At 39.1% G+C, this 22,132-nt stretch overlaps 1 protein-coding gene across 5 annotated transcripts in view; it reads left to right on the top strand.

Moving 5' to 3' along the window:
* Positions 1-22,132, top strand: part of B3GALT1 (beta-1,3-galactosyltransferase 1) — a 619,500-nt gene that overhangs the window by 318,455 nt on the left and 278,913 nt on the right. For 2 of the 5 annotated variants that reach the window (XR_011569375.1, XR_011569372.1), the window contains one exon: positions 1-22,132. This exon is cut by the window's left edge. The exons of the other annotated variants lie outside the window; for them this stretch is intronic. The gene's annotated coding sequence lies outside the window, so the exon portion shown is untranslated. 5 annotated transcript variants of the gene reach the window in all.

The raw sequence follows: 22,132 nt of genomic DNA, 5'->3' as shown, positions 1-22,132 counted from the left end.
GAACTTACAAATAGCTGTGAAAAAAAGAGAAGAGAAAAGCAAAGGAGAAAAGGAATGATATAAACATCTGAATGCAGAGTTCCAAAGAACAGCAAGGAGGGATAAGAAAGCCTTCCTCAATGATCAGAGCAAAGAAATAGAGGAAAACAATACAATGGGAAACACTAGAGAACTCTTCAAGAGAATTAGAGATACCAAGGGAACATTTCATGCAAAAATGGGCTCAATAAAGGACAGAAATGGTATGGACCTATCAAAAGCAGAAGATATTAAGAAGAGATGGCAAGAATACACAAAAGAAGTGCACAAAAAAGATCTTCATGACCACTCACCTAGAGCCTGACATCCTGGAATGAGAAGTCAGGTGGGCCTTAGGAAGCATCACTATGAACAAAGCTATTGGAGGTGATGGAATTCCAGTTGAGCTATTTCAAATCCTAAAAGATGATGCTGTGCAAGTGCTACACTCAATATGCCAGTAAATTTGGAAAACTCAGCAGTGGCCACAGGACTGGAAAAGGACAGTTTTCATTCCAGTCCCTAAGAAACACAATGCCAAAGAATGCTTAGACCACCGCACAATTGCAGTCATCTCACACGCTTGTCAAGTAATGCTCAAAATTCTCCAAGCCAGGCTGCAGCAATATGTGAACCGTTAACTTCCAGATGTTCAAGCTGATTTTAGAAAAGGCAGAGGAACCAGAGATCAAATTGCCAATGTCTGCTGGATCATCGAAAAAGCAAGAGAGTTCCAGATAAACATCTCTTTCTTTACTCCAGGTGTTTCTTGACTTCCTACTTTTGCATTCTAGTCCCCTATAATGAAAAGGACATCTTTTTTGCATGTTATTTCTAGTTCATCGAACCGTTCAACTTCAGCTTCTTCAGCATTACTGGTCAGGGCATAGACTTGGATTACCATGATATTAAATGGTTTGCCTTGGAAACGAACAGAGATCTTTCTGTCGTTCTTGAGATTGCACCCGAGTGCTGCATTTTGAACTCTTTTGTTGACTATGATGGCTACTCCATTTCTTCTAAAGGATTCTTGCCACAGTAGTAGATATAATGGTCATCTGAGTTAAATTCACGCATTCCAGTCCATTTTATTTCACTGATTCCTAAAATGTCGATGTTCAATCTTGCCATCTCCTGTTTGACCACTTCCAATTTGTGTTGATTCATGAACCTAGCATTCCAGTTTCCTATATAATATTGCTCTTTACAGCATCAGACATTCCTTCCATCACCAGTCACATCCACAACTGGGTATTGTTTTTGCTTTGGCTCCATCTCTTCATTCTTTTTGGTATTATTTCTCCCCTGAATTCCCATAGCATATTGGGCACCTACTGACCTGGGGAGTTCATCTTTCAGTGTCCTATCTTTTTGCCTTTTCATGCTGTTTATGAGTTTCTCAAGGCAAGAATACTGGAGTGGTTTGCCATTCCCTTCTCTAGTGGACCATGCTTTGTCAGAACTCCCCACCACGACCCATCCATCTTGGTTGGCCCTATATGGCATAGCTCTCAGTTTCACTGAGTTAGACAAGGCTGTGGTCCTTGTGAAAAGCTTGGTTAGTTTTCTGTGATTGTGGTTTTCAGACTGTCTGCTGTCTGATAGGTAAGGATAAGAGGCTTATGGAAGCTTCCTGATGGGAGAGACTGACTGAGGGGCAAACTGGGTCTTGTCCTGATAGGTGGAACCATTTTCAGTAAATCTTTAATCCAATTTTCTGTTGGTGGGCTGGGCTGTGTTCCCTCCCTGTTGTTTAACCTGAGGCCAAACTGTGGTAGAGGTAATGAAGATCAAGCACTGCTGTCTTCAGTGCCCCTGACCTTGCAGCAGGCCACCATTGACCCACGCCCCTGTGGGAGACTCCTGGACACTCCTATGCAAGTCTGGGTCAGTCTCTTGTGGGGTCAGTGCTCCTTTTTCCTGGGTTCTGGTGCATACAAGTTTCTATTTGTGCCTTCCAAGAGTCTGTTTCCCCAGTCCTCTGTAAGTTCTTATGGCTCTATGGTGGGGTTAATGGTGACCTTCTCCAAGAGGGCTTATGGCATACCCAGGTCTACTGCACCCAGAGCCCCTGCTCCTGCGCCAGGCCACTGCTGACACATACCTTCGCAAGAAACACTCAAACATACTTCTGGCCAGTCTCTGTGGGGTCTCTGGGTCCTGGTGCACACAAGGTTTGTTTCACCCCTTTGTTACAAACTTCTTTATAACCTGACTCCTTGAATCCTTTTTCTCAGGGTCGCCTGAGAAGCTGTCTCCCAGGCTTGAAGTCTTTAACATTCCCGCCAAATGAAATGTAACTCAATTTCTTGATTGTGACTGTTTAAGTCAACACCATGGAGGATAGAGCTGTCTCTAGAATGAATACAAATAATCCAAATACAATAATCCAATAATCCAAAAACATCACTCCCACCCAAAGATAGTATTGATAAAGAAAAGCAAAAACTTCATTGCCACAGGCAATTAGAAATCTCTGAGCTTCCAGAAAAATGGGACACTCCACTCACAACCCATTAATCTATGGTAGCTAGTAGAATATACAGAGATGAGATTTTCCTAGCACTGACAAGGCAATGCAGGGAAAAGACAGAAAATATCCCTTGTGAATTGAGACCCCCTTATTTAGACAAATTCCTCTGAGAGCTGGCATTAATGGTAGGGGTATGTCTTAGGTCCCAAGCTTGACAGATGGCCACCTACAGATGCATGCCCAACAACCTCTGCTGCCCAGCAAGCATAAAAGTCAGGGAGAGTGCACTTGCCCTAGATACTAGCCCAGCTCTCAAGACAAAAAGCAAGAGAGAAGGAAGATCTCATGTTTTTTTTTTTTTTTTTTCTTTTTGTAATTGGTGACTCACAACAAAATTTTGTCCAAAATGACTCCCCTATGGTGAGAACTATGAACTCGCCAGTTTGTGAGGCTGATTCAAACAACAAGCTTTTCAGATTTTACCCTATGCCTATGATTCTCCACCTTATGACAAAAGACAATGATAGAGGGAAATTGTGGCTACCCAAGAATGGATCAATAACAAATGGCCAAAGCCACATACAACCAAAGTAGTTCACAGAAAAGTTTTCTGCTGCTCATCTCAATTTGGAAAACAGATGTTTTTATTACCGTTTTCAGGTAAACTCTACAGATTGAAATCTTAGAGGCTGATTTTGGTAAGAATTCTTACCTCTTGCTGGTTTGGTCAGTTCTAAGATTTAGTTGTAACCTCTGGGGTAGGTGGGATGTCTCAAGCATCCTATCTGGGTCAACAAAACAGTAGGGGAGAAAAAAAATTCCTCTATTTCCTCAGGTTCCCTGACTGGGCCTTCAAAATAAGCTGATGGAACACAATTTAACAAGAGATAAGCAAGCACAGTTTATTAACATGCGTATTACACATACACCCAGGAAAACTTTTAATGTTGAGAATCTCAAAAGGTGGTTAGAACTTAGGGTTTATATAGTATATGGACAAAGAACAATATTTTTAGAGGAGTGACAAGACAAAGGAAAAGGGCTTTAGGTTCTTGGAGGGTGACAAACTGTGGAAAGATAAATACATAGGAAGCAGGTGGAAGATAAGCGTTGTTTTGGTGATGTTGGCTGCGTAGATTCCTCTCATCACTATCTCTGGGCTGATAAAAATCTAGAGTTGCCTCAGATGATGAAGAATCATCCTGTTCTTCCTGGTAGGAAGGAGGACAGAAAGTTTGTGTATTTGCTTCTTTCCAGTGGCCTTTAGCTCAAAATAATCCTGATGTCAGAGTGCAAATGTTGGGATAGCATACCCTGAAAATCTGTAGTATTGATCATATATATTCAATTTGTGAGACCTTAATGAGCCACTTGAAGTATCCACAGCAGTAATTTCTTTTCCTTACCTCCTGCCAATCTGCCAACATTTTTTTATACTCTCTTGGGCTCCTAGAAATTACAGCAGTGATTCTTAATTCTTTTATGTCATATGTTTTTAAAACTGATGAAAAATTATGGATTTTTCTGCTCCTCCCTTGAAATATTTTCACACTCACATGATTCTGCTTAAATTTAAGACATAAATCCAGATTGTGAGTTCTATGACTAGAGTCAGCTCCCAGCCATGACATAATAGTTTCTATTAAACTAACCTCCCCTCTAAGAACAGCTGCAGTAGCAAAATAATGTAATAAAAAAATAGCCAAGTGTCTGAAGGCATTGCAGAGCAACCAGGATATCCAGGGACAGGGGTACTAAGAGCCTATGAAGATGGAAAATGCATTCAAGTGAACTTGGAGTTTTTTCCCCCCACTTTTCAGGTCAAGATACTTTCTGATTCTTAAGTCCCACAGGCTTAGGGGTGGAGCAGAATGTGGTGATGTGGGCTTTCAAAAGTTTTAAGAGGCCAAGGAGATGAAAATTAGAATTAAGATTTCTAAGAAATCTAATAGAATTTATGGAACCAAGGATTCCAGGAATTTATAGAATGAAGATTTCTTAGGAAAAGTAAACACAGAAACACAAGCTCTTTTTCCATTGAAGGTAAAAGGCTAAAAGAACTCTTAGTAGTGTCATCATTTCAGTTCAGTCGCTTAGTTGTGTCTGACTCTTTGCGACCCCATGGACTGCAACACACAAGCCTCCCTGTCCATCACCAACTCCCAGAGTTTACTCAAACTCATGTCCATTGACTCAGTGAACCATCCAACCATCTCATCTTCTGTCATCCCCTTCTCCTCCCACCTTCAACCTTTCCCAGCATCAGAGTCTTTTCAAATGAGTCAGCTCTTCGCATCAGGTGGCCAAAGTATTGGAGTTTCAGCATCAACATCAATCCATCCAATGAATATTCAGGACTGATTGCCTTCAGGATGGACTGGTTGGATCTGCTTGCAGTCCAAGGGACTCTCAAGAGTGGTTCTCCAACACCACAGTTCAAAAACATCAATTCTTCCATGCTCAGCTTTCTTTATAGTCCAACTCTCACATCCATACATGACTACTGGAAAAACCATAGCCTTGACTAGATGGACCTTTGTTGGCAAAGTAACATCTCTGCTTTTTAATATGCTGTCTAGGTTGGTTGGAGAAGGTGATGGCACCCCACTCCAGTACTCTCGCCTGTAAAATCCCATGGATGGAGGAGCCTGGTGGGCTGCAGCCGATGGAGTCGCAAAGAGTCAGACACGACTGAGCGACTTCCCTTTCACTTTCCACTTTCATGCATTGGAGAAGGAAATGGGAACCCACTCCAGTATTCTTGCTTGGAGAATCCCAGGGATGGGGGAGCCTGGTGGGCTGCCATCTATGGGGTAACACAGAGTCGGACACGACTGAAGTGACTTAGCAGCAGGTTGGTCATAACTTTCCTTCCAAGGAGTAAGCGTCTTTTAATTGCATGGCTGCAGTCACCATCTGCAGTGATACTGGAGCCCAAGAAAATAAAACCGGCCACTGTTTCCACTGTTTCCCCATCTATTTGCCATAAAGTGATGGGATTGGATGCCATGATCTTAGTTTTCTGAATGTTGAGCTTTAAGCCAACTTTTTCACTCTCCTCTTTTCACTTTCATGAAGAGGCTCTTTAGTTCTTCTTCACTTTCTGCCATAAGGGTGGTGTCATCTGCATATATGAGATTATTGATATTTCTTCCAGCAGTCTTGATTCCAGCTTGTGCTTCTTCCGGCCCTGCATTTCTCATGATGTACTCTGCATATAAGTTAAATAAGCAGGGTGACAATATAGAGCCTTGACATACTCCTTTCCTATTTGGAACCAGTCTGTTGTTCCATGTCCAGTTCTAACTCTTGCTTCCTGATCTGCATACAGATTTCTCAAGAGGCAGGTCAGGTGGTCTGGCATTCCCAACTCTTGCAGAATTTTCCACAATTTTTGGTATCCCCACAGTCAAAGCTTTGGCATAGTCACTAAAGCAGAAATCGATGTTTACCTGGAACTCTCTTGCTTTTTTGATGATCCAGCAGATGTTGGCAATTTGATCTCTGATACCTCTGCCTTTTCTAAAACCAGCTTGAACATCTGGAAGTTCACGGTTCATGTATTGCTGAAGCCTGGCTTGGAGAATTTTGAGCATTACTTTACTAGCATGTGAGATGAGTGCAATTGTGTGGTGGTCTCAGCATTCTTTGGCATTGTGTTTCTTAGGGACTGGAATGAAAACTGTCCTTTTCCAGTCCTGTGGCCACTGCTGAGTTTTCCATATTTCCTGGCATGTTGAGTGTAGCACTTTCACAGCATCATCTTTCAGGATTTGAAATAGCTCAACTGGAATTCCATCACCTCCTCTAGCTTTGTTCGTAGTGACGCTTCCTAAGGCCCACCTGACTTCTCATTCCAGGATGTCTTGCTCTAGGTGAGTGGTCACACCATCGTGAAGATCATGATCTTTTTTGTGCACTTCTGTGTATTCTTGCCGCCTCCTAATATCTTCTGCTTTTGTTAGGTCTTATTGAACCCATCTTTGCATGAAATGTTCCCTTTGTATCTCTAATTTTCTTGAAGAGATCTCTAGTCTTTCCCAATGTATTGTTTTCTTCTATTTCTTTGCACTGATCACTGAGGAAGGCTTTCTTATCTCTCCTTGCTATTTTTTGGAACTCTGCATTCAAATGGGTATATCTTTCCTTTTCTCCTTTGCTTTTCACTTCTCTTCTTTCACAGCTATTTGTAAGGTCTCCTCAGATAGCCATTTTCCTTTTTTGCACCTCTTTTTCTTCAGGATGGTCTTGCTCCCTGTCTTTCTGTGTTACAAACCTCCATCCATAGTTCATCAGGCGCTCTGTCTATCAGACCTAGTCCCTTAAATCTGTCTCACTTTCACTGTATAGTCATTAGGGATTTGATTTATGTCATACTTGACTGGGCTATTGGTTTTCCTACTCTCTTCAGTTTAAGTCTGAATTTGGCAGTAAGGAGTTCATGATCTGAGCCACATTCAGCTCCCAGTCTTGTTTTTGCTGACTGTATAGACCTTCTCCACCTTTGGCTGCAAAGAATAGAATCAGTCTGTTTTCAGTGTTTACCATCTGGTTATGTCCATGTAGAGAGTCTTCTCTCATATTTTTGGAAGAGGGTGTTTGCTATGACCAGTACATTCTCTTGGGAAAACTATTAGTCTTTGCCCTGCTTCATTCCGTATTCCAAGGCCAAATTTGGCTGTTACTCCAGGTATTTCTTGACTTCCTACTTTTGCATTACAGTCCCCTATAATGAAAAGGACATCTTTTTTGGATGTTATTTCTAGAAGGTCTTGTAGGTCTTCATAGAACCATTTAACTTCAACTTCTTCAGCATTACTGGTCGGGGCATAGACTTGGATTACCATGATATTGAATGGTTTGTCTTGGAAACGAACAGATATCAGATTTCTGTCATTGTTGAGACTGCATCCAAGAACTGCATTTTGGACTCTTTTGTTTACTGTGATGGCTACTCCATTTCTTCTAAGGGATTCTTGCCCACAGTAGTAGATATAATGGTCATCTGAGTGAAATTCACCCATTCCAGTCCATTTTAATTTGCTGATTCCTAAAATGTCAATGTTCACTCTTGCCATCTCCTGTTTGACCGCTTCCAAATTGCCTTGATTCATAGACCTAGCATTCCAAGTTCCTTGCGATATTGCTGTTTACAGCTTTGGACCTTGCTTCCATCACCAGTCACATCCACAACTGGGTGTTGTTTTTGCTTTGGCTTTGTCTCTTCCTTCTTTTTGGAGTTAGTTTCTCACTGATCTCCAGTAGTATATTGGGCATCTACCAACCTAGAGAGTTCATCCTTCAGTGTCTTCTCTTTCTGCCTTTTCATACTGTTCATGGGGCTCTCAAGGCAAGAACACTGAAGTGGTTTGCCATTCCCTTCTCCAGTGGACCACATTCTATCAGAACTCTCCACCGTGACCCGTCTGTCTTGGGTGGCCCCACCCAGCATGGCTCATAGCTTCACTGAGATAGACAAGTCTGTGTTCCATGTGATTAGATTGGTTAGTTTTCTGTGATTGTGGTTTTCATTCTGTCTGCCCTCTGATGGAGAAGGATAAGAGGCTTATGGAAGCTTCCTGATGGGAGAGACTGACTGAGGGGGGAACTGGGTCTTGTTCTGATTGATGTTCAGTAAATTGTTAATCCAATTTTCTGTAGATGGGTGGAGCTGTGTTCCCTCCCTGCTATTTACCTGGGCCCAAACTATGGTGGAGGTAATGAAGATAATGGTGACCTCCCTCAGAAGATCCCAGGCATGCACTGCTATACTCAGTGCCCCCAACCCAGTAGGGTCATAGTTTTAAGCCAACTGAAGTTGTTGTTCAGGGCCAAAAGAATGTGTAGTGTATGTATGTATGAAGATCTCAAAAACAGACAAAGCTGGTCTATGTTGAGAGGCCAAGATACTTTATACTTGGCAAAGAGTAACACCTAGCATAGCACAAGGGAAGGTCTCAGTTTTGGACTGTTTCTTGAAGTGGGTGATACTTTTATAGCACATTGTCTTGGAGTCCTCAGTAATGAAGCTGTATCTTTTTGACTTGTGCATTTTTCAGTGTGTGTGTGTATGTATGTACATATTCTACTTCAGTTTTTAAAATGTTTGCTTGAAAATATTTTTCCAGTTTATGGGAGACTATGTCTTTTGAACAGACTCCTTTAATCCTTCCTCATTTCAGGAAGCAGTGAGCAAAGTCCAGAAGTCCCTTTGGGGCATGCAACACAGTAATGAAAAAAAGTCATATTTTTATGGATGCCTCTCAACTACACATTGAAAGTTGGTCATAACAAAGAGTCCAGTGTTTGAAGTTATATGCTAATCAATACATTTCATGGAGTAAAAATGACAGAATGTTGATAACCAGTTTGAAGCTGAGTTAAGGAAGATGGGAGTTCATGATATTATTTTTCCATTTGTGTATATGTTTGAAATTTTTTATAACTTTTTATAAAGAAAGAAAACACAAGGAGCTACTTCTTTGATAGCAAAAAATAATGTCACAAATGGAATCCCACAGAGGATGAAAAAGAGAAGTCAGAAAAATAAATTCTATACAAAATTGGATTTGCTTCAGCTAGAAATTTTAGACATCTTTTACTCCTACTTTCTTTTGAGCAAATTGAATCCCATTTCTGTTTGTAGGGCTTATTTTAACCACACCTTTTCTAAGGAGTCTTAATTACTACTCTTGCCTCTAAACTCCCAATTACTCAATTATTATTTGTTGTCACTTCATTGATCTTCACTGTATTATGTGCTGGGTTGCCGGAGTTGTTATGTCTTTATGCATGTTATTTTTATTTTGAAATATTTTACCGCATGCCAAGGAGGCTTGTCATGTTGACTAAATATTAAATATGATATATATTTTAATTTGCAGTTTATCAGATTTATCATTTTATTGGTTATTTATTGAATGCTTATTTTTTGCCACAACTTTTTCAAACATGGTTTGTTCTCCTTAGGTGATACATATCAAATTCCCATTCACTTCTTTAGTCCTCATAAAACCGATATGAACTTGCCATTCTTAGTATCCTTATTTTATGAATCAGGTAACTGAGACACAGAGTAGGTTGCAGGATGTCACACAGTGAGTGTAGGAGCTCTGGGCCTAAATTCTTAAATCTACCTGATTTGGCCTCTTAATTGTAGAGTAGAGAAAGAAACTTCCCAAGGTGCTTCAAGAATCTAAAGCATTTTCTTCAGAGTATTGACTTTCTTAATTAAAGCAAAATTGTCTTAACATAAAATCTATTGTCTTTAAATTTGTATGGTCTTCACAGAGTTATTTGAATCCTATCCTTAAAACTTAGGGCTGAATTTCTGCAGCTGATGTTGAACTGTTCACCAATAATTATTGTATTTGCAGATTTTCTGTTCTAGTATTTCAATGTATTTATGTTATCTTCAAAACAAAATTTCCACAGCCTTGTGAGAATAATTGGAGAAAGAATCTTAATGAATTATTTTGCTGTCCTTTGTAAACAAGTCCCATTGTGGAGTGAGAGAAATACCTGCCATGTTACATCACAAAGGCTCATTAGATGAAAGTTAGGTTCACTGTTAAACTTTGGAGGACCAGAAATTGACTGGCGCTAATGAGTATGTGCTCACTGATACCGATGAAGTCATTGCACTTCTTTAAATATGCTTTGCTCTTCTTAACTGCCACATATTAAATGTGCTTAGGAAACCCACTGTGCTTCTGAAAATACCCTTCCCAGGATTATATCCAAAGATATGACTGTTTCCAAGTAGGGCTTCTAGTCAAAACATGGGCACACAAATAGAAAGCTAATCTAAATTACCTGAGATCTCCAAACCCCATAATTAGCATTGATAACATTGTGAAGTATACTTCCTGTCTTCTTTTCCTACATAAATGTTAATCTTTATGTTAATTAAACTGTAAGAAAAAAAAATACTATCATTGCTTATATACTATCATCCACTTATATTTGCATAACTGACAAATTATATGTATTAAATGCCGCAGAACTCCCTAGAACCAGTGCAGTTTTAGACTTTTTATGCATACTGATAAATTGCTTTCTTGAAATTTTGAACCAGTTTACATTCCCTTTTTAAAAAAATTTTTATTGGAGTATAGGCTTTCCAGGTGGTGCTAGTGGTAACCCACCTGCCAGTGCAGGACACATAAGAGACATGGATTTAATCCCTAGGTTGGGAAGATCCCCTGGAGAAGGGCATGGCAACCTACTCCAGTATTCTTTCCTGAGTAATCCCACGGACAGAGGAGCCTGGCAGCCTACAGTCCGTAGGGTCCCAGAGAGTCAGACACGACTGAAACAACTTGGCACACACATTGGAGTACAGATCATTTACAATGCTGTGTAGCTTTCAGGTGAACAGCAGAAGTGAACCATATATATATGTATGTGTATGTGTGTATGTGTGTGTATATGGATGTGTGTGTCCGTTGTTTTTCAGATTCTTTTCCCATATGTGTTATTACAGAATATTGAGTAAAGTTCCCTATGTTATACAGCAGATCCTTATTAGTTATGTATTTTATGTATACTAGTGTCTATATGTTAATCCTAGTCTTCCAGTTTATCACTTCCCCATATGTTTCCCCTTTGGTAATGATAAGTTTAATTTTAAGAATTGTGAGTCTGTTTCTATTTTGTAAATAAATTCACTTATATCATTTTATATTAGACTCCACATATAAGTGATATATATTTATCTTTCTCTGAGTGAATTCACTTAGTATGATAATCCCTAGATCCATCCATGTTGCTGAAATTAACATTATTTGCTTCATTTTTATGGCTGAGTATTATTCCATTGCATATCTATCTATCTATCTATACACACACACACACACACACACACACACACCACATCTTCTTTATCCATTCCTCTGTTGATGGATATTTAGCTTGTTTGCATGCCTTGGCTATTGTAAATAGTGCTGCTATGAACACTGGGGTGCATGTATCTTTTCAAATTATGGTTTTCTCCAGATGTATGCCCAGCAGTGTGGGATTGCTAGATCATATGGTAGTTCTGTGTTTAGTTTTTTAAGGAACTCCCATACTGTTCTTCATAGTGGTTGTGCCAATTTACATTCCCACCAACAGTGTAGAACTGTACTCCACACCTTCTCTAGCAGTTAATGTTTATAGATTTTTGATAACGACCATTCTGACTGGTGTGAGGTGATATCTCATTGTAGATTTGATCTGCATTTCTCTAATAACTGGTGACACTGAGGCCACAATAGTTGATAAGAACATCAGTTAACAATAGCTATACCAACAATGGTTATTATTTTTTAACCATCATCTTATTTTTTAATCATTATCTCATGAGATAAAATGTCATCTCAGTAGTTTATTTCACTTGAGAATTGTGGAACTTGAATGCTTCTGTGTATTTATTGGCCTTTGAATTTCTTCAGGGAAGAATTAGAATTGTTTATGTCATTTTTTTTCCTGTTTTGCTATTCAAGCTTTTCTTATTAATTTGTAAGCTCACATTTACTTCATGCTCACTCTCACTCTCCCCACCCCCACCTGTGTGTGTGTATGTATGTATTTATACATGTATCTATATCTATATGTATATATGGGTACATGTATAAATATATATATATATATATCCATTTTCTAAATATGGTGTCATTTTCTTTAATGTAACTAGACCTTTCAGTCTTTTCTTTTATGGTTTTGGTCTTTATTGTTTTGTTTAAGAGAGCCTTCCCTACCGCAAGTGTTAATAAAAGTACACGTTACTTGTAACTGTTTTGTGATTTTACTTCAAAATTAACCTAATCAAAATTTATTTTGTTACAAGGTGTAAGGTAGGGATTGAAAAGTTATTCTTTAAAAAAACACGATGTAATTATTTTAATATTATTTATTAAATAATCTACATTTTGTCCACAAATTTAATATCCCAATTTTATCACAACACTTCTAATATAATTGGTTCTATTTCTAAACTTTTATTTCATTCCATTAATCTATCTTCCTATTCTGACATTAGTACCACTCATTGGGATTTTTATTGGATTGCATTAAAATAATATATTATTTTGGAAAAAGTTGCCATAACCTACTTTAAATTTTTATTATAGATATAAAATACTGACAGTTTTCTAATAGCAAAAGATAAAGAATTTTACTTTCATTTATTATTGAAAACCATAATCCTCTGAATGATAAGCTCAGCAACAAAATTGGAATCCATCTCCAATCAACTCTGCAGAGCTTGAAGGTGTACATTTTGTAAATCAGCCCTATCCTGAGCTTAATTTTTCCCCATCTTTTTTTCCTATTCTGTCTCCATTGACTAATTTAATTATTTATTTTTGTAAAATCTTTGCATTGTGTTTACAACTGCTAACTACCTTCCTCTAGTTTTAAAGTGATTTGGAAGTAAAACTGAAAGCTTTTAATAGATTATCAAAGAAATCCATGACCATAAACATTAAAAACCACAGTTCTAGATCATTTAAAGTGGCTCATTAATGGCCAAAATTGAATGTAATTTTACAAATTTCTTTATACCATGCTATTTTATGAAATCAACCTGACCTAAATGATCCTGACATCATTTGAAGAAGCATATGTGAAATTAAATTGTTAATGTCCAGAAGACTGATGCTGAAATCAAGTACTACCCACAAAGTCCACAGCATAACACTTGTGTTTCAGGATAACTGCAATAAAAACTATTCAACTTTAAAAAGAGAGAATGTAAAACAATAGAGATTGGTATCTAGTATATACCAGATATATACCATAACCTGGTTGATCAGACTTCATTTATTCATTCATTCGTGCCTGCATAAACTTTGAAAGTGAAGTCGCTCAGTCATGTCCGACTCTTTGAGACCCCATGAATCACAGCACACCAGGCCTCCCTTTCCATTACCAACTCCTGGAGTTCACTCAAACTCATGTCCATCGAGTCAGTGATGCCATCCAGCCATCTCATCCTCTTTAGTCCCCTTCTCCTCCTGCCTCCAATCCCTCCCAGCATCAGGGTCTTTTCCAATGAGTCAACTCTTCCCATGAGGTGGCCAAAGTACTGGAGTTTCAGCCTCATCATCAGTCCTTCCAATGAACACCCAGGACTGATCTCCTTTAGGATGGACTGGTTGGATCTCCTTGCAGTCCAAGGAACTCTCAAGAGTCTTCTCCAACACCACAGTTCAAAAGCATCAATTCTTCGGGGCTCAGCTTTCTTCACAGTCCAACTCTCACATCCATACATGACTACTGGAAAGACCATAGCCTTGACTAGATGGGCCTTTGTTGGCAAAGTATCTAGGTTGGTCATAACTTTCTTCCCAAGGAGTAAGCGTCTTTTAATTTCATGGCTACAATCACCATCTGCAGTGATTTTGGAGCCCCAAAAAATAAAGTCTGACACTGTTTCCACTGTTTCCCCATCTATTTCCCATGAAGTGATGGGACCGGATGCCATGATCTTAGTTTTCTGAATGTTGAGCTTTAAGCCAACTTTTTCACTCTCCTCTTTCACTTTCATCAAGAGGCTTTTTTAGTTCCTCTTCACTTTCTGCCTTAAGGGTGGTGTCATCTGCATATCTGAGGTTATTGAGATTTCTCCCGCAATCTTGATTCCAGCCCAGCGTTTCTCATGATGTACTCTGCATAAAAGTTAAATAAGTAGGGTGACAATATACAGCCTTGACGTACTCCTTTTCCTATTTGGAACCAGTCTGTTGTTTCATGTCCACTTCTAACTGTTGCTTCCTGACCTGCATACAGATTTCTCAAGAGGCAGGTCAGGTGGTCTGGTATTCCCATATCTCTTTAGGAATTTTCCACAGTTTATTGTGATCCACACAGTCAAAGGCTTTGGCATAGTCAATAAAGCAGAAATGGATATTTTTCTGGAATTCTTTTGCTTTTTTCATGATCCAGCAGATCATGAAAATTTGATCTCTGGTTCCTCTGCCTTTTCTAAAACCAGCTTGAACGTCTGGAAGTTCATGGTTCACATATTGCTGAAGCCTGGCTTGGAGAACTTTGAGCATTACTTTGCTAGTGAAATGAGTGCAATTGTGTGGTAGTTTGAACATTCTTTGGCCTTGCCCCTTTTTTGGGATTAGAATGAAAACTGACCTTTTCCAGTCCTGTGGCCACTGCTGAGTTTTCCAAATTTGCTGGCATATTGAGTGCAGCACTTTCACAGCATCATCTTTTAGGATTTGAAATAGCTCAACTGGAATTCCATCACCTCCACTAGCTTTGTTCATAGTGATGCTTTCTAAGGCCCACTTGACTTCACATTCCAGGATGTCTGGCTCTAGGTCAGTGATCACACCATCATGATTATCTGGGTCGTGAAGATCTTTTTTGTACAGTTCTTCTGTGTATTCTTTCCATCTCTTCTTAATATCTTCTGCTTCTGTTAGGTCCATACCATTTCTGTCCTTTATCGAGCCCATTTTTGCATGAAATGTTCCCTTGGTATCTCTAATTTCTTGAAGAGATCTCTAGTGTTTCCCATTCTGTTGTTTTCCTCTATTTCTTTGCATTGATCACTGAGGAAGGCTTTCTTATCTCTTCTTGCTATTCTTTGGAACTCTGCATTTAGATGCTTATATCTTTCCTCTTCTCCTTTGCTTTTTGCTTCTCTTCTTTTCACAGCTATTTGTAAGGCCTCCTCAGATAGCCATTTAGCTTTTTTGCATTTCTTTTCTGTGGGGATAACCTTGATCCCTGTCTCCTGTACAGTGTCATGCACCTCATTCCATAGTTCATCAGGCACTCTGTCATCAGATCTAGTCCCTTAAATCTATTTCTGACTTCCACTATATAATCATAAGGGATTTGATTTAAGTCATACCTGAATGGTCTAGTGGTTTTCTCTACTTTCTTCAATTTAAGTCTGAATTTGGCAATAAGGAGTTCATGATCTGAGCCATAGTCAGCTCCCGGTCTTGTTTTTGCTGACTGTATAGGCCTTCTTCATCTTTGGCTGCAAAGAATATAGTCAATCTGTTTTTGGTTTTGACCATCTGGTGATGTCTATGTGTAGAGTCTTCTCTTGTGTTGTTGGAAGAGAGTATTTGCTATGACCAGTGCATTCTCTTGGCAAGACTCTATTAACCTTTGCCCTGCTTTATTCCGTATTGCAAGGCCAAATTTGCCTGTTACCCCAGGTGTTTCTTGACTTCCTACTTTTGTATTCCAGTCCCCTATAATGGGAGAAGGCAATGGCACCCCACTCCAGTACTCTTGCCTGGAAAATCCCATGGATGGAGAAGTCTGGTGGGCTGCAGTCCATGGAGTTGCTAAGAGTCGGACACGACTGAGCGACTTCCCTTTCACTTTTCACTTTCATGCATTGGAGAAGGAAATGGCAACCCACTCCAGTGTTCTTGCCTGGAGAATCCCAGGGACGGCGGAGCCTGGTGGGCTGCCATCTCTGGGGTCGCACAAAGTCAGACACGACTAAAGCGACTTAGCAGCAGCAGCAGGTGCCCCTATAATGAAAAGGACATCTTTTTGGGGTGTTAGTTCTAAAAGGTCTTGTAGATCTTCATAGAACCATTCACTTCAGCTTTTTCAGTGTTACTGATTGGGGCATAGGCTGGATTACCGTGATATTGAATAAGTAAGTTAGATATTGCTATATCAATAGAAGATTAGGAAGTTACTAGGAAGTATATATGAAAAGGTAGAAACATTAGAGTAGACTGGAAAGTCTCACTGTGAGGGTGGTATTTTGAGTTAAGACTTGCTGTCCAAAAGCTATGATTTGGGAACACAGTAACATGCAGAGGAGGTGAATTGGATGAAGTAAATAAGGTAAGGAGGCAGAGGACTAGGTGATGAGGTTAAGTACACAGTGAAAGTGAAAGCGAAGTCACTCAGTCGTGTCCGACTCTTTGCAACCCCACGGACTATAGCCCACCAGGCTCCTCCGTCCATGGGATTCTCCAGGCAAGAATACTGGAGTGGGTTGCCATTTCCTTCTCCAGGGATCTTCCTGACCCAGGGATCGAACCCAGGTCTCCCTCATTGCAGGCAGACGCTTTAGCCTCTGAGCCACCAGGGAAGACTTAATAAGTATACAGTGAGGGGTACCAAACACCATCATAAACCCTTTTTCCTTTAGAGAAACACTGGAGGATATTAAGTGGGGCAGTCACTTGATCTGACCCATAGGTCAACTTTGTTGATACATTTGAAATTTTTAAATAGATCAGGGAATAAATATGTACTTGTGTGTTTTTAAATTAATCAGAAGTAAAACTATTAACATGAATTGGTTATAGTAGAAAAGAATAAATAGGTGGAAGAAGCAATTGAAATAAAAATTCAGCAGCATGAGGTGGTAGGGACGAAGCAGGGGATTCACTAAGGGCAGCATCAGGGTCCCCAGCCTGGATGATGGGTGGTGTGGTTCAACCATAGTGACTTTAGGAGGAGAAGCCAGATATGGGAGTTTGACATGAAAGCTTACAAGAATGATGAATTTAAAGCAATAGAGAAAAACTGAAGTTGAGGAAACAGAGGGAAGAAAGTATCAGAGATATAAATTGAGAAGTTACCAGGAGGAGATAGGCTGAAGCCATGAGAATGGAGAAACCACTCAAGGGATTAAATTGCAAGAAACAAACAAATGAAATTCTCCACTTAATATTTTGCACTATATCTACACATATTTGAGATAAAAATGAGCACTTATTATGTACCTAGCTGCCCCCAAAATATCCATCTAATTATAGATGTACAACAGAAGAAGAGTAGAAGGATAGAAGAACTCAGTTAAGTATGATTAACTTAAAGTGAGTGAGGTCGCTCTTTGCGACCCCATGGACTGTAGCCCACCAGGGTCCTTCCTCCTTGGGATTCTCCAGGCAAGAGTACTGGAGTGGGGTGCCATTTCCTTCTCCAGGGGATCTTCCTGACCCAGGGATCAAACCCGGGTCTCCCGCATTCCAGGCAGACGCTTTAACCTCTGAGCCACCAGGGAAGCCCATGATTCACTTGGGTGAAGATAACTTTTGCTTTAGGACACTATATAGTATAGGTATCAAAATGATAGACTTTGCAACTTCATGCTTGGGTGGCATTAGACGATTGGATGTGAAACAAGTCGCTACTGGATAGTGCTCAATAAATTGTAGGTTGTCTGCTTTTGCTGGGTATATTGTGAATTTCTATACATCTCTTTTCATTCAAGACAGTATTGTTGTAAATAATATTCTGCATTAGTTGATTGACTAAAATTCCATGACTGAGTAAAATAATGCATATATTTCCTGATGTGGCATGACTAGAGTATGATTTGATGTGTATGATTGAACCCAATTTGTTATCACATCAAAACACATTTTTTGGGGGGGGTGTTCTTAAACTTTCTAAAAATCAAATAGTCATTTAATCTCATGCCTTCACAGCCTTGCATTACAAATGTTATTTAAAACTTGGATAAGGAACATAGGTGTAGGCAGCTCCTTGCTCTGAACTTTAAAGATGGGGCTGAAAGTCATGCATAAGGAGGATGCAGCAGGTTGGGAGTTCCAGGCAGAGCAAGGGAGATAGGGCAGGTGCCCATGTTGGGGAGCAGGGTGGATAAAGATGACAATGGAAGGTACACCAGGGGGCCAAAGCTGATTTTAAAAGTCTCTGAGGGTTATAGGGCAAAAATATACTAAAGTTAGTCATTATGGCTGTCTGCTGTAGTTAAAACTGTAGATAAAACCTGTATCATGTTTTATCTTATTTATCTGTTTTGCCATAATAATTCTTCTTAGAAGTAAAACCAGTCACAGTGAAGATGGTCCTGTTAACTCATAGGTAAGGACAGCCTTCAGATTCCCCAAGAATATGTTGAAATATTGTACCTTTATCCACACATGTATGTACATCAACTCTTTATTCTCTCTTATATTTAGAAAAGTAAACTGGAGAATCACTGCAGCCCAAACTTAAAACATTGTGAAAACTCCTAGCAAACTCCTAGCAATAGTCAATGTCTTTCACCGATGACTTCACCATGGGGAAGAAGAAAAAAGAATAAATTGTTCAATTTAGAAATATAATTTTCAACATAAATCCCACCAATATGTTGTTGTTGTTCAGTCGCTAAGCTGTGTCTGACTCTTTGCAACCCCATGAACTGCAGCACGCCAGGCTTCTCTTTCCATCATGATCTCCTGGAGCTGCTCATACTCGTGTCCATTGAGTCAGTGATGCCATCCAATCATCCCATCCTCTGTGCCCATCTCCTCTTGCCCTCAATCTTTCCCAGCATCAAGGTCTTTTCCAAAGAATCAGCACTGGCCAAAGTATTCAGTACTTAGTTAATTGAGATACGTATAAGCTTATGCATTTTGGCAAAATAAAAGCGAAACTTGCTTACCTTTTTGAAAATATCAAAGACCTGTTCCAGAGAGACTGATAACTCTTTCTATCTGTCTCTTTCTGTGTTACATATGCTTGTAATGGTTATTTTCATTCATTAGAGAGGGATTTAAGCTTTTCAATTTTTCTAACTTTAATACTGCTGTTATGTAAGAGAAGGAAAAGCTCTGAGGAGCCTTCCTAGGAGAGATAATTGTGCAGAACTCCTGGTCTCCTTCTTCAGTCGTGTAACATATATCAGTTGGTAATGGTTAATTAGTGTATGCACTTGCAATTTGGTCTCCTGAGGAGGGAAATTACATTTCTTACTTTTAACCTAGAAGAGCATAGAATTCTGTGAATGTGTTCATCTTACTAAGACTTTACAGCCTTGCCTTAAGCATCTATTGAGGGGAATGGAATGGAAACAAGAGAAAATGACAAGCCATTTGCTGAGTACGCCATTTATAACAAGAAGTACCTAAGGTGTTAGGTGCCTGATTTACCTGTTGGACTTAGCAGTGGACTGTGCGTATACTTGTATTTTTACATACGTGTTCATTTGACTGAAAATGAGAGACAGTGTGTTCTAGTTGAGAGAACACCAGCTTTGGAGTTATTTGTATCTGTTCCAAGCATGACTACCTGTTAGCAGTTGCATAACCTTTGAAGACGTACTTAATGTTCCGATTCTTATTCCTCTCATCTGCGAAACAAGAAAAATATTACTATACCCTTGAAGGATAGTTGAATTAGAAGTAATCTGTATATAATCCTTAGTATAGTGTATTCCACATTTAAATGTTCAATAAATGATAGAATTTTTATGATTGATATTATCGAGATCTACCTCATTTCTCTGCCCCTTCATTTTCTTCCCTTTTAATATATAATTTAAAACTTAACAGAAAATATTATAGGAACATAATATACTTTAGTAACTTGTTAAAATGATCACATTATTGTCCACAGCAATCAGTAATTTTAAAGGAAACTTGGGTGACACATTTATTGCAAAGTTCTCTTGGGGTAGACCTCAGTGCTGTTATTTATAAAATAGTAATTTGATAAGTAACAGAGTTGTGTGAATTAAATGGCCTAAGATCTGTAGAAATATTCTGCAAGCTATAAAAAATTATGTGAATGTCCACTGGTCCTGAAAAGCACTTTAGAGTTCATCCAACTCCTTGTTTTAAGGATGATAAAAATGAGAACTAGAGAAAGTATGATTCATCCAAGAGTACATAATTAGTGAGTGGCAAAATAAAACTCTAGCTTTAGTGACCAGTGTTCCAGAGTATTACCCACTAATGTTGATAATGTGTGTTCATTGTCCTGTTTGAGTGGGCCTTTAATATCCTTCTAGTTTTCTAACCGGAGCCTGGTGGGCTGCCGTCTATGGGGTCGCATAGAGTTGGACACGACTGAAGCGACTTAGCAGCAGCAGCAGCAGCAGCAGCTTTCTAATGCTCCATTGTTATAGCTATCATTCAGGTACAGAATGTGTAAAATGTGTAAAATTAGTATGATATAGTACTGCCAACTGACGTCGAAGAAGATCTGGTTCTGTCTTAGACAATGAGGGAGCTATGGGATTTCCCTATCTTGCCACATCACCTGTCTTCCTTGAATCAACTCCAGTTTGCAAGGCCATTACCATGTGTCGTCTGGCACTGTTTCAGAATGAGGTGTTGCTGAAGTTAAAGCCATAGGGTTCTGCAGTTTCATTTGGGAGAAAAATTTGATTCCAAACTGAAGCAGCTATTTGATCGATACACGAGATCACTGTCTCTGCTGCCAGGGCAAAAATGCATGAAAATGAAAGTCCAGTAGTGTCTTCTTTCAATATTAAGAACAACTTCTCGTCTCCCTAAATGATTAGCATCTGTGAGGTGTGCTCAGAAACTTAAATCTCACTGGATTTCTTGATACTAATGTGAAGGAGTAAATAGTGATAAGAAGTTAGGATATCAGATAGGCCTGCTTACTGAGAGCTGCCTATACAAACTAGACAATTCTAACAGATGGCATTTAGATGTAGAATGACAGATGGAATTACTTTTATCCTGTTATTGGAAAACAGAAGCAAAGCTGAAATAGATGGCCAACTAAATGAAATCAATCAGCATAAGCCACCTTTATGTTCAGATGCTCAGTTCTAGTTTTGCATATATGTTCTTTCTCTCTCTCTCTCTCTCTCTCTCTCTCTCTATATATATATATATATATATATATACACACACACACACACACACATATGTACACACACATGTATGTAGGTATATATGTGTGTACATATATACTGTATACATATAATCTGTGGTGGTGGTGGTTTAGTCACTAAATTGTGTCTGACCTTGTGACACCATAGACTGTAGCCTGCCAGGCTCCTCTGTCCTTAGGATTTCTCAGGCAAGATAATTGTAATGGGTAGGCCATTTGCTTCTCCAGGGGATCTTCCTGATACAGGGACTGAACACGCGTCCCTCAGATTGGGATTGCAGGTGGTTTGCTACATTGCAGTCAGATTCTTTGCTGCTGAGCCACCAAGGAAGCCTCATATATACTCTGTATCTAGTATATATGTATGTGTGTGTGTGTGTGTATCATACTATATATTATAGAACATATTTACTTATTTTAATATTCCAAGGAACTGTCCATATTATTAACTCATCAAAGTTAGGGAGAGACAACCAGTGTGACTGGCAGGTAGATTCAGTGTAAATTGCTTCATTTAGGTGTCACACAGACTTTGTTTCATCACCAATAAAGAACAGTACTCATAAAATGAAGAGGAAAATTATACCGAAACAAAACCCCACCTCAAAAGCAATATTTGAAAAAATGTCATTGACTCATATAGGCTCACATAGCATTAACTCAGTCTATCCTGGAGAACTGTAGTAAACTGTTGTTTTTATAACACATTCTCAGGTGATGTGTCCACTATTAGTCTTTTGTATAATACGGTTTTCTTTATTAACTTTGGGTGTTTATTACATATGTAATAGGCCTCATTGCAGCAATACCTGAACTGGCTTCAGTTATTCCATTTTTGTTGGCTTAAAATCATTAAGTGTTTAAAATTGTTAGGAGTAAAAAGATACTATTATAAAGATGACTTAATTAAAATGTGGTAGAAAGGACATACATTCTGTTAATCTATTGGTCTATCCAGTGCCATATCACAGAATCATAGACTGCCAAAGCTTTTAAAAATTGTTGTATATGGATTGAGGCCATCTGTTCCAAAAGTTGTGTGTTTTTTTTTTT

The sequence above is a fragment of the Bos indicus genome, chromosome 2 (assembly GCF_029378745.1).
Source record: "Bos indicus isolate NIAB-ARS_2022 breed Sahiwal x Tharparkar chromosome 2, NIAB-ARS_B.indTharparkar_mat_pri_1.0, whole genome shotgun sequence".
Taxonomy (NCBI): Eukaryota; Metazoa; Chordata; class Mammalia; order Artiodactyla; family Bovidae; genus Bos; species Bos indicus.
Note: the sequence above shows the minus strand (reverse complement) of the source record. Positions and strands in the feature narration are given on the sequence as shown.